This window comes from Mus pahari, chromosome 16 (assembly GCF_900095145.1).
Source record: "Mus pahari chromosome 16, PAHARI_EIJ_v1.1, whole genome shotgun sequence".
NCBI lineage: Eukaryota > Metazoa > Chordata > Mammalia > Rodentia > Muridae > Mus > Mus pahari.
In genome coordinates this window covers 35,412,750-35,424,753 of record NC_034605.1, presented here as the reverse complement: position 1 = coordinate 35,424,753, position 12,004 = coordinate 35,412,750, and the positions used below count along the sequence as shown (strand labels likewise).

General features: G+C 40.6%; 1 protein-coding gene and 1 pseudogene across 1 annotated transcript in view; one reads left to right on the top strand and one right to left on the bottom strand.

Annotated features, from left to right (window-relative positions):
- The window catches only part of Gmds (GDP-mannose 4,6-dehydratase), a 527,721-nt gene that overhangs the window by 351,025 nt on the left and 164,692 nt on the right, over nucleotides 1–12,004 (top strand). The gene's annotated exons all lie outside the window — the stretch shown is intronic.
- On the bottom strand, nucleotides 10,275–10,720 carry LOC110333743 (annotated as a pseudogene).

Below are 12,004 nucleotides of genomic sequence, written 5' to 3'. Positions count from 1 at the left end.
GGTCCTTCTGCAGGAGGCTGACATGGAGGCTGCCCCCTCTGCTTAGGTGTGGTGGTCGTTTAGCTTCTTGAATTGAGCCCTGAGAAAATTCCCATGCAGACATCTACTTCATTTGCCTTGTCTGCTGGTAAGAGTGGAGTGGGACCAGAAGAGCATCCTTTGAGTGGGTTTTGTATGGAAAATATTGTGGGTTGCTTCCACTCCAGCTGGACAGCTTTATACAGCTATAAACCTTTATTGCTGCATTAAGTTCCGTTCAAAGGGTATGAATCTCTGATACTCATTGTCCAACAAAACTGCTACCAATTATCTACTGAACAGCTACCAAGATCAGCAAGTTGGACAACAGCAACAATAAAACGTATGTACTGAGCACTATCCGATAAGACATCATTCTTATTCTCAGAGAAAAGCTTACCTTTATAAACCTAAACAGAAAAATATCAGATTCACCCCCAAAGCTTGTCTTGCATTGCTACCTCACAAAGAATACGTCTCCATTCCTGGAAAGTAATTTAAACCTAAATCTCAAAGAATTAGATTGTGTTACAGAACACACTTGTTTCTGATGCGGTGAACACTGTTCTTACCACTGGCCAATACTGAACCATTCCCAGGCGCACAAGGAAGCAGATTGTGTCATCCGAGTGTCACTTTCAGGAGCAAGGGTGGAACAACAGCTGCTGATCTGTCACCTCTGTAGAAGTAAGCCCAGTCATCCACTTGAGGGTTTGCAATCCCCAGAGCTCTCTTCTTCCATTCTTTCCAAGAGTTACCTCAATAGCAGGATGTCCTTTGGTGGGGCTTTGCCCTTAGATGCCCAGGCCTGTGACTGCATTCAGATTCAGAATTTCACCCATTTATTTCATTGCTGTGAAGTGGCTATGTGTTTACCCCTCCAGAAGAGCTGGATTTAATGCAGCCCCCTGAAGAAAATAACGATAGTAAGAACTGTAGAGTGTTGTGCCATTTGCTTGTGAGTGGTACCTCCTTTGAGCCTCATAGTAGCACTCCTGAGAAAAGTTGCTGTTATTATCACTTTTGCAGATAAGTAAACTCAGAAGCTTTGGGAAAGGGCCAGTATTGTCGTAATCTACATTATGAATACAAACCTGGGATTGCTGGATTTCACAGATGGAGTACCCAGAACCAAAAGATTCATTATTTCTGGGTATCACATTACTTAACCTAGACCCATTTTTTCTTATCAAAATAATTTATTGACATGCAATTATTCAGAATCCTATAAAATCCTCCTGTGAGACCTAGCAAACGTCTACCCAAAGACAGCTGTGTCTTTCTATTTCCCATCTTCCCTTTAGAAGTTCCTCTGTAGAGCTTAGCTCCTCTTCGATTAGTTCTCATATTTCTGGATTCTTAATGCTGCTTTTCTAGCTACCTTTTCCTAAATCAAAAGTGCATTCTCGGTTCCAGTTGATTCATTTTGCCAAAAGCTGTCCCTGGTTAAGGAGGTTTGTTATGATTCTGAAGGCATTAGAATTGAACCTAGACCCATTTTACTTTGATGATGAAGGCCTTGATGTTCAGATGGAATGGATTACAAGAACAACCACTAAATGAGAGGAAAGGAGAGGGTGAAGGCAGCTCCAAGAAGCTGACTCCATGGTAATTCCCCTGGTCTTCTTTCTTTCAGAGCTAACCTGCGAATCTCATCAAGGTGTAATTTGTATTTTAAAACCAAGTGAGTTCTAGAGAACCTTCTTTCTAGAGTCTTCCTCTGGGCTAACGCTCTTCTCCCTGACACCATGTCAGTTATCTTCATCTGCTTTTTAGGATCTTGGGTCGTGGGGTCAGTGAAATACCAAAGCAGTTAAAAGTATCTGCCACTAGGCCTGAAGATCCACATTCTCTCCCTAGAAGGCGCCTGGTGGAAGGAGAGAAGTAAATCCATAAGTTGTCCTCTGACTACTAACTACGCATGTGTTCTGTGTGCCAGGTGAATGCACGTAAACATACACACACATATCCACAAAAGAAAGAAAGAAAAATAGAAGTGTGGCTTGATAATAATTTTCCTACTGTGTTGCTTCAAATGAGAATAGACCCTACAGACTTCTGTGTTTGAAAGTTAGTCCACAGTTGTTGAAACTGTTTTAGGATCTTGAGGTGAGACCTTACTGGAGGAGGTATGCCATAGGGGACAGGCGTTGAGGTTTCAAACAATGCACAAAACACAGTTAAGCTTAACTGGTTCTTAACTAGAAACTTCACCACTACTGGCTAGTATTCATGGTGCTGGAAAGTATTCTGCAGGCTGTTGGAGAAAATACATACTCTTCCATCTTTCATATCACTCAGCTACAAACTCTGCAGGATAGTGATGCAATAATGGCACAAATGTTATAGGAGTAACCAACAATGTTTTAAAATTGGATTTAAGGTTCACTCCATGAGATAGAACCCACACCTGTTGTTGCTAAAGTGATTAAGAACCTGAGACTAGATTGGTCATGAGCCTATGGGAAAACCTTATGATATTATCCTGCTAAAGAAACAGCAACAAAATGACATCTAATGACATATTGCTGTACCCATAGAGCAATGCCTTGCCTGGTTCACATCAGAGAAGCTGCTTCTTGCAGTAGATGAAACTTAACAGAGACCTACAACTGGACAACGGGCAGTGGGTGAGAGCCTTTGGAGCACTCAGGAAGACTTCACTGTCTTCCTCCAATCCCTCTCCTCAAGGCTAGGGATCTATGTGAAAGAAGAGGTGGCAGGATTAAAAAGGCAGAAGGTAGTAGACAACTCCAAAGACAGTGTCATCCCGAAACAGTGGGGCTGATGTACATATGAACTCATAGAGACTATGTAGCATGCACAAAACCTGTACAGGTTCAAGCCAGGTAGCTCCCTGCACTAAGACAGGGAAGTGGACATGGGTTCCCACCTCTAAACAAGAAGCTTTTTGAAATTGATACCCATTGGCAAAGAAAATGTGTCTTTTCTCCAATGGAGTATCACTGGTTATATCAGCAATACTCTGAGGCAGGCGTCATGCTGAGGAACGGTGGCCAACACAAAACAAAAGCCATAGTATTTTGTGAATTCTTCTCTTTCATTCATTTTGTTTTGGCATTTTTTTTTTTGTCATAATGTCTTTTGCTTGTTTGTTTTTATTTTTATTTTTATTGGGGTTTTGTTTGTTTTTGAGAGAGGTAGGGAAAGAACAAAGTTGGGTACATAGGGAGCTGGAAAGGATCTGGGAAGAGTTGGGGAGGGAGAGAAACATAATCAAAATATACTGCATGCCTAAAATGTAATCAGGAAAATAATGAGAATACAAAAAGACTCAATCCCCAGTATGCTCTGTCTCTGCCTCCTCCTTGAAGATCAAGATGTGAGCTCTCAGCTAGTCTTCAGGCCACCTGCTGCCATGCCTTCAGCGTGACATCACAGACTCTAGTCCTCTGGAACTCTAAGCCCAATTAAACTCTTTTATAAGTTGCCTTTGTCATGGTGTTTTATCAGAGCCTTAGGAAAGTGACTAATATGTTGCCTACTTTTAAAAAAACAAAACAAAACAAAACAAAAATTTGGCTCAGCAAATAAAGGCACTGCTATTAAGCCTGATGACCTGAGTTTAATCCTTGGGACCCGCATAATGGAATTAAAGAACTGAGCCCTGCAAGTTGTCCTCCAATTTCTACAAACATGCTGTGGCATATGTACAAATACATATGTACATACATACATACATGCATGCATATAATAAATATATAAATAACTAAGTTTTTTGAGTATTCTAATCAAAGTTATCACAGTTTCAGGACAAAAGCAGATCTTAGTTAACTGACATACGTGCTTTAGGGCTGAGATCTTAATGTGCCTCACTTTCTTTTAAAGAACTTCACGCTAAAGCATAGACCTTCAAAGCTGTCCACAGCCAGCCCTGTATCTAAGCACTCACATTTATCATCAGGGATTAAATACACACTAAGTCCAACATTTTAAAGGAAGCCTGTTTTTAGCCATTTGTACATGGAAAGGGTGACATAGTCCTATCTGCCAAGTATTGGGCCTGTCTGCCCGCTCTCCTCCCTGCTCGCCACCACAGCTCCCCAAAGCTATTTTGGGGGTTGGCAGGAGGGAAGGTGTAGAGATTTCAATTTAGAAGTAAGTAGTGGCCACTAAAGTGTCTCTGATGGCTCATGGAGTATTACCAATACTATATGTATGACAGAAGTAAATAGGGGTGTTCTAACCTGGTTCTGCTTTCTGTCTGACAAAATTCATGTGACTGCTTCCTTAAGAAGCATGTTTTGAAGCAAGCAAAGTGCAGGTTTTGTTGCTATTGATGTGTCATAGCCTATAGTTCGCACTCAAAGTGTGGGTGTCAACAGAACTGTTGCTTACTCCCCAGGGGCATCAGCTGTTAAAAAAAAATTTAAAAGGGGCTCCTATTGCAAAGAATGTGCTAACAAACAGAACATTTTAATACCTTCTTCTGTTTGACATTTACAGAGCATTCATTTGGAGGATCCCAAATGCATAACACACTCAAAGAAAGGGAGTACTAGATGTTTGGAGGCTAGAAGGAGGCATGTTCTGCTGCTGCTAATAAGAGGTCTCTACACTCCTCACCACATTCCAACTCCAGTATGGCCAGGTGCCCTCACAGAGTCCAGAGGCCCTCACAAGATTTCTGTTTTTGCAGACTTGGGTCTTGCATATGAACAAAGAGCAAGAAGATTTTCTTTGTACTTCTTATAAAATATGGATGCTTTTATAACTTCCCATGATAGTCACTTACCATGTAGAAGTGAAATTTTTCCATGGAACGTCTACAGTGCTAAAGTCTTTTCCTGAAGATATGTGTGTGTGTGTGTGTGTGTGTGTGTGTGTGTGTGTGTGTGTGTGTGTGATGTGCAATTAGAAATAAAACAGTAAATCAAATTTAGGCAAGGCTAAGCTCCATCCCTATGCAATCACAGTTTTTGAAGTTTCTGGAACTACAGAATGAATATTTGTCTGAAGGTGGTAGAGACAGTGGAACCAGAGCTGAAACGTGGCACTATGGTCTTTAGCTACTTTGTTCAGAAGCTGTCTGATTCCAAAAGGACTTATGAACGTGTAAAACCAGGGGATAACTGTGACATTCCTAGCATTAGAACCAGAAAAATAAGTTAGAGACAAAATTGAAACAGAAAACCCCAGTGCCGTGGCTGTCACCAAAACATAAGATTCCCTGGTCTGTTAGCAAATATGTCCTGTATGTGCTGAGGCATGGTCTTCTGATCATGGAGAGGTCCCCACTGTAGCCTTCCCTGGTATTCTTTGGAGTCAGCGTCCTTTAGAGCATAAACCTGGGAATGAGACTTCCCAAGTACAGAGACTGGCTTTGCATTTCCTAGCTGTGATATGCCAGGTAGGTCTAAGTTGTTTGTGCCTCTGTTTCTGCATTTGTAAAGTGAGATAGTAGTACTTCCCCCCCCCCCCCCACACACACACAGGACCATAGTACAGAGTAACACAGTAATGCACAATATGAACTGCTGGATAAGAGTGTTAACAATGTTAGTGGTCAGATGAAGACATGGTGACTGCACTAACTTAACCTGCCACCATGTTTGTACCAGACAGATCAGGACATCCCAGAACATACTCCAGAAGAAAGTCTGTGTAAGCAGAGTCAAGCCTACAATCTTGTTTGTAGCCAAAACTCAGGGGAGCATTCTTGAAGCCTTTTCTTCATTGTGAATTACCTGGATTTTTCTTGTGTAGCTGTAAACATTAATCATAATCCTCTGTTGTATATGGACTAGCACTTATCCTTCTTAAATTCTTGCACAATTTGAATAAACACTTCTCATCAGAGGCAAGAAACATTTTTCTGACATGTTATTAGAAAAAGTTTGAAAAATCCCAATGAGCATATCAAATAAACTTCAGTTAGAGGGAACAGATCTGAGGAAATGGGAAAGGGAAACCAGGCTCTCTGCTTCCAAGTTTCCTGGTTCTAAAACAAAGGCGGCTTTTGGATGAAAAATGCACCGAATTAATATTATACATTAGCTATTTTAATTGAAGTAAGATGGCAATCAATTAATTATTATGTCACCATGGAGCAGGAATTTAATATTCCACAATTGAAATAAATTTGAGGGTTGTGATTTGAGGGGCAACTTTCCAAGACTGCATCAAATGTAAAACCCTAAAATAGCTTGATTGCTAAGAGTATTTATAGAAGAGGTGGGGTGAATCTCAGTGATTGACTGCTTGCTCAACATGCATGCCTGGTCTGATCTCCATCCCATCCCAAAATGAAAGAAAGAAAGGGGGTATTCATAAAATCTCAGATGGAAGTGTCCCTTTTTATTTAAATACTCTGTGTCACTTCAGTTTGTATGGTATTGCTGTTTCCAGGGTTTGTCTCAATGAAGTGAATTTAGGGAACATTTTAGCCTGAGAACTCCTCAGTGGCATAGCTTTAAGTGTGACCAAGCGCAATATTGGGAATATGTTGTTTTAACTGTGGAAGTTTGCGAGATATTATCAAGAAACAGAACAGACCGCACTCTGTGGGTACAGCTTGGAAAAGAGAGTGGTTAGTGCTTTTCTTCTGATTGAATCTGCACTTGTGTGAAAAGCATTTACTTTCTGCCTGCCTGCTTACTTGGAGTTTTTTGTTGTTGATGTTGTTTGTTTACTTGCTTTGTGTTGTTTTTAACGTGAGACAGAGTCTCATTGCGTAGTCATGGCAGGCCTAAAGTCTCAGAACTCTGAGAGATCGACCTGCCTCTGCCTCCTAAATAGTAGAATGAAAGGCATGGGCACCTGAATCCTGCTGGAGCCCCATCCCATGTCCTTCTTTAGAAGCATGTAGTACCATTCTTTTTTTTCTATTAAATACTAAACTATTCACACATGAACCCACAAAGCCCTTTCCATCCATTCACCTTCCATCTTTTGGAAGCTCCTCATTTTTCTAGACCCAGGTATCTTGCCTTTAGCTAAATAAAAATACCAGTTCATTTGGGATACCCAACTGTCTTTTTTTTTTTTTTTAGCATTTTAAGGTATGAACATTTGAGAGAAGCTCTGAAAGATGAGATGAGCTGTGCTGAGAGTATATATGGATTCAGGAACACTACAAAAAATAAGAAATCTAAAATTTCAGGTGGCCATAAAATTGTAGAATATGGAGGAAATTGATGGTAATTATACAATTTTAAAGTGAGAAGCATCTCTCTGCACAGAAGGCAACCCAAATATTTTCTGGGATAACTCAACAGCATAGGGGCATCCTAGAGTTTATGCTATTCACTTTACACAGATTAGGTTTCTCAAGTTCATAGATATCTTAAGGTCTTAAGTCAGATTTTTATTTCATGAATTAATGTCAAGGAAGTATTTATACTTTACTATTCTGGTTCACATTGACTTAAACAGGAACTTACAAGTTTACCTGAATTTAGCCAGAACTCTTAGATTCAGGCTTACCCATGTCTGTGTCCCTTGAATTGTCTCATGTTTTCTAAAACCATCTTGAAGTAGACAAATACATCATTTAATTGAGATTTTAAAACTAATATAGATCATGAGATACCTGATGATTTCTAGAAAATTTCCCACAGTGCTCTCAAGAGACCTCAAAAAGTCATGAGGCTGTACCCATGAAAGGCATAATAAAAGGTCTGAAAACAAAAGATGTGAGAGCTTCAGAAAATGTTGAGGACAAAAGCATCTAATAAGAATTTCTTGAGAGATCTGAGCATGTTGATGCATACCTGAAGACCCTGAACTTAGGTAGAGGCAGGAGAGTAAGGAGCTGAGGATCTTCTTTGCTACATAAAGGAGTTCAAGGCCAGCCTGGGCTCTATGAGAGCATGACAACAATAATAAATAAAAGGGACGCCCTGGGTAAAGATATTTGCTAAGCAAGACTGTTGACTTGTGTTTAATCTGCAAACCCCACATAAACAGTAAAGATAGGCAAAACAAAAAGAGGGGGATTTCTGGTTTTTATTAAGGCTTAGTATGTTGACTTTTGTGGTATGTATATGGAATGTTTTAGTTAGGTTAAAATTTTATTTTAAAACAAATATAACTACACTATGATAGCATATACTATATTATTATTAAATGCACTGCAATTCTAAACTTAGTTAATATAACATAATGACACAGACAGCAGTTTAAAAATAAAGTTCAACCTTCACCTTCACTAAAACACTAAGATGCACATTTTACTCTAGGAATAATTATTTTATGAAAAGGAAGAAGTATGTTAACTGCTCATTACTGCTGTAATTAATTACCATAAACTTAGTGATTTGAAATAACATTGTTGTGAATTAGGTTGTATTTCTCTCCCAGACTCATGTAGTAAAAACCTAACTCCCAGACAAACCTCTTTTGGAAATGGGGCCTGTAAGAGATCAGTATATTAGCCGGGCAGTGGTGGCGCACTCCTTTAATCCCAGCACTCGGAAGGCAGAGGCAGATGGATTTCTGAGTTTGAGGCCAGCCTGGTCTACAGAGTGAGTTCCAGGACAGCCAGGGCTACACAGAGAAACCCTGTCTTGAAAAATCAAAAAAAGAGAGAGAGAGAGAGAGAGAGAGAGAGAGAGAGAGAGAGATATCAGTATATTTAAATGAGTTCATGAAGGTGATGTCTTCATAATGAATTAATGGATTTGCCAAAAGCCTTTAGAGATATTCAAAGACATACCGTGTGAGTACATAAAGAAGGGTCACTACCAAAAAGAGGGATTTTACTGAAAATCCACTGTGCTAGCTAGCAATGTGATCTTGGAATGTTAGCCTGTGAAGCAGTAAATAACTACTGTTTGCATACCTTCTAGAGAGCCAAGCAGTATAATCTATTTTGTTTGGGCAACACAGGCAGACTAAGAGAAACACTGAGCTAGAAATATGGCCCAGTAGTAGAGTACATACCTACCACGTGATGTCCAAGGTTTGATCCTTAGCACCATCAGAATCAGTACCCATCCTTACACACACACTCATCAGCTTGCAGTTCAGATTGGTGTGAAAGCTTATACCAAGCTCTGAAGCAGTGCTGAATGAACCCTGTAGGTCCTAGGGAAGACTCTGTTTCCTTGTCTTTTCCAGCATCCTTCATGGTATATCCTTCACCCTCTGCTTCAGTCATCACTTTGCCTTTTCTGCCCCAGTGACCCTCCCAACTTTCTTACAGCTCTGGGAGATATTAGGCCTTCTGAGAAAACCAGGTTCCTCTCTCCTACTCAAAACCTTTCCTCACTTGGACAATGGCCTTTAGCCATGTGAAGTAGCATTCTCTTTAGTCTGAGAACTAAAGTGCAGAACAGTTGAGGGGGTGGATTCATCCTGCCTCAAGAGGTGAAAGGGAAGCAGCAGTAGGACCTCTGCTAGGACTGTTGTGCATAGATGAAAACTCATTTAAAACCACACTATGCTATAAATGCCATGCTATCTGTGAATGTACCCAAAAACTCAGATTTAATCTTAGCTATAACTAGTATTGAAATTTTCTGTACTTTGTTTTGGGAACTTCATAGAAAATATGACTGATAAAATTGTCTCTTTTCAAACAGGTAGACAGTCAAATGGTGATAAAGAATTTAGGCGCTACATCCAAACAACTAAGTGCGAGTACAAGCTCTACCATTGGTCTGCATTGGTTTGCATGGGTACCTCCACCTCTATAAATCCCTCTCTGCTAATTTGTAAAACAGAATTTAAGAGTTCCTATAATTCTGAGTTTTTTCAGCCCATAACCAAAACACTCACATGATGGAAGCTTCCTTGAAAATGACAAAATTCTGTCTCAAAAAAGGGAAGAATTACTGTTGTTCTTGTTGACATCATCATTATCGTTTGGCCTCTTTCCTAGCTCCTAGGAAGGAGAGTAAGTAACTTCTTGGGATTTTTGTTTGTTTGTTTGTTTTGATATAAGCATGTTTAATCTGAGGAACTGAGTATAATGGCCATTCTGTAAGATCAAATAATTATAACCACACTCATGCTCACAACACTCAGGACCAGGCAGTATCCAATCACAACTTCAGCATAACATTCTTTCATCACTGAAGAGATTTTATTCAAGTTTCTAACACAAATGAGTTACTTTGGTTTTGAATTACAGAACTAAGTCTGAACTGAAAACAAAAAGTTTCTGTTTTTTTGTTTGTTTGCTTGTTTTTTCAAGACCTGGTTTCTCTGTGTAAAGGAATCCTGGGTGTCTTGGATTGCTCTGTAGACCAGGCTGGACTTGAACTCACAGAAATCCACCTGCCTCCACCTCTCGAGTGCTGGGATTAAAGGGGTGCACCACCACGCCTGGCTCCCTTGCCAGTCTTTAAGGTCTACCAGGCCAGGCCCTTGGCGGCCTTTGCTCTGCTTTTCCCCCGTTTCTTTTCTCTCTTGGCCTTCAGTCTTTTTCTTTGCCTCTGGTTCATCCACACTGGGTATTGGCCATGCTGGTCTAGAAGAGTCTTTCTGTTTCTCTTAATTTCAGTTTCCATTTTCATGTCATCCTTTTCCTCATCGGCGCCACACTGCGCCTCCTCACACTGCATTTTCTCCTGGCGATGTTTGGGTACCACCATGGTTGCTATCTCCTCAACGTCTTTCATTAGAGCATCCCCGTCCACTCTGAGGATACTCTTCAGTCTGCTGAGCTCCCTTGGCGCATTCTTCTCTTTTCGGCACGCATCTTCCTCTTCCACTTACTCCTCAGGCTTTTAGCCATGCTTCTTCTTCACCTGGCTGAGAAACGACCGCTCCGGGATTTTTTATGTAATGTTTCTCAGGTGATAGGGAAAGCTAGATAGTTTTTAGTTGAACTGGTATTGCTAGAAAGATCAACTATGTCCCTATCCACTTGGGGTATTGAGCAATATGAGGTCAACATAGACCTCCAGAGACTAGAAGAGCTAGCTATTGAGTCCAACTTCAGTCAATGGTTCCAAAGGCTATGACTAGGAAATGAAACCCTCGTAAGAATTCTGGTTAGGATGTGTGGTGGGATTTACTGATGTCTTTATCACACAGAACCATGCAGACTGTGACCTTGATCCTCTCTGGTCCCTGCCTCTGTCTCCCTGCTTTGTGATTCACAATTTCCTCAGAACCTGCTCCTGACTTGCTTGCCAAGCCTCTCTTCATTGTCTGTTCAGACCTCTACGAATTTAATATTTCAACCTGACATGTAGGAGAGTGAAAGAGAGAGTAAGCATTCTGACAAGGGTAGATGGAGAGTGTGGGACAGAACTGAGTCTCTGCCCCAAGGTCACCTTTTCCTCCTCCTCTGTACTACCTGCCACTGACCAATAAGTATCTGCATTTCAGTCCTCTGTGACTGTTCTGCTTTGAAAACCATGGCAGCCACCAAGACCTTAAGTAAAGGGGTTTATAAGCTTGGGTACCACAAGAAAGACATTTCTAGTAACATTCTCTTTTCTCTACTCAATCAGTTGGAACAGCTTTTGGACTTTATTTCTGTTATAGGTCTAAATTCTCTCTTAGGTACCCAGGAAGTATCTTTGAACTACCACCCTCCAATTAGGAATGTTCAGGTGTCTAAGGTTTGCTCTTCCATTTAAATACATCTGTAGCTAGAGGCTTTACATGTTAATTGTTGTGCCAAAAAAAAAAAAAAAAGGCAAATCTACTAATACAGATATAAAAGCAGGCAACTTAAAGCCAGAGGACTATTCTAAAGCCTGTTTTTCTCCCCTTATTTTAAGAGAACTTCCCAGTTATGCAGCCAGGTCAGAGTACCAATGAGAGGGGCCTCTCATGCTCCAGGATGGACTTATCGCATGGTTAGCAGCTGGGATTTACATGGAGGCTCATTAAATAAAACAGCAGTGGTGGCTCCCTCCTGCTGAGTCCCCTTGGAGGTACAGTACCTGAGCTCTCACAAGCCTCACTGCTCTTTGCTACTTTGTTTTATGCCTTTCCCATTTTTCTGTCTGTTCTTGACATTTTCTGACCTCACAGTACTTTTATTATTATTTTTATTGCTACTATA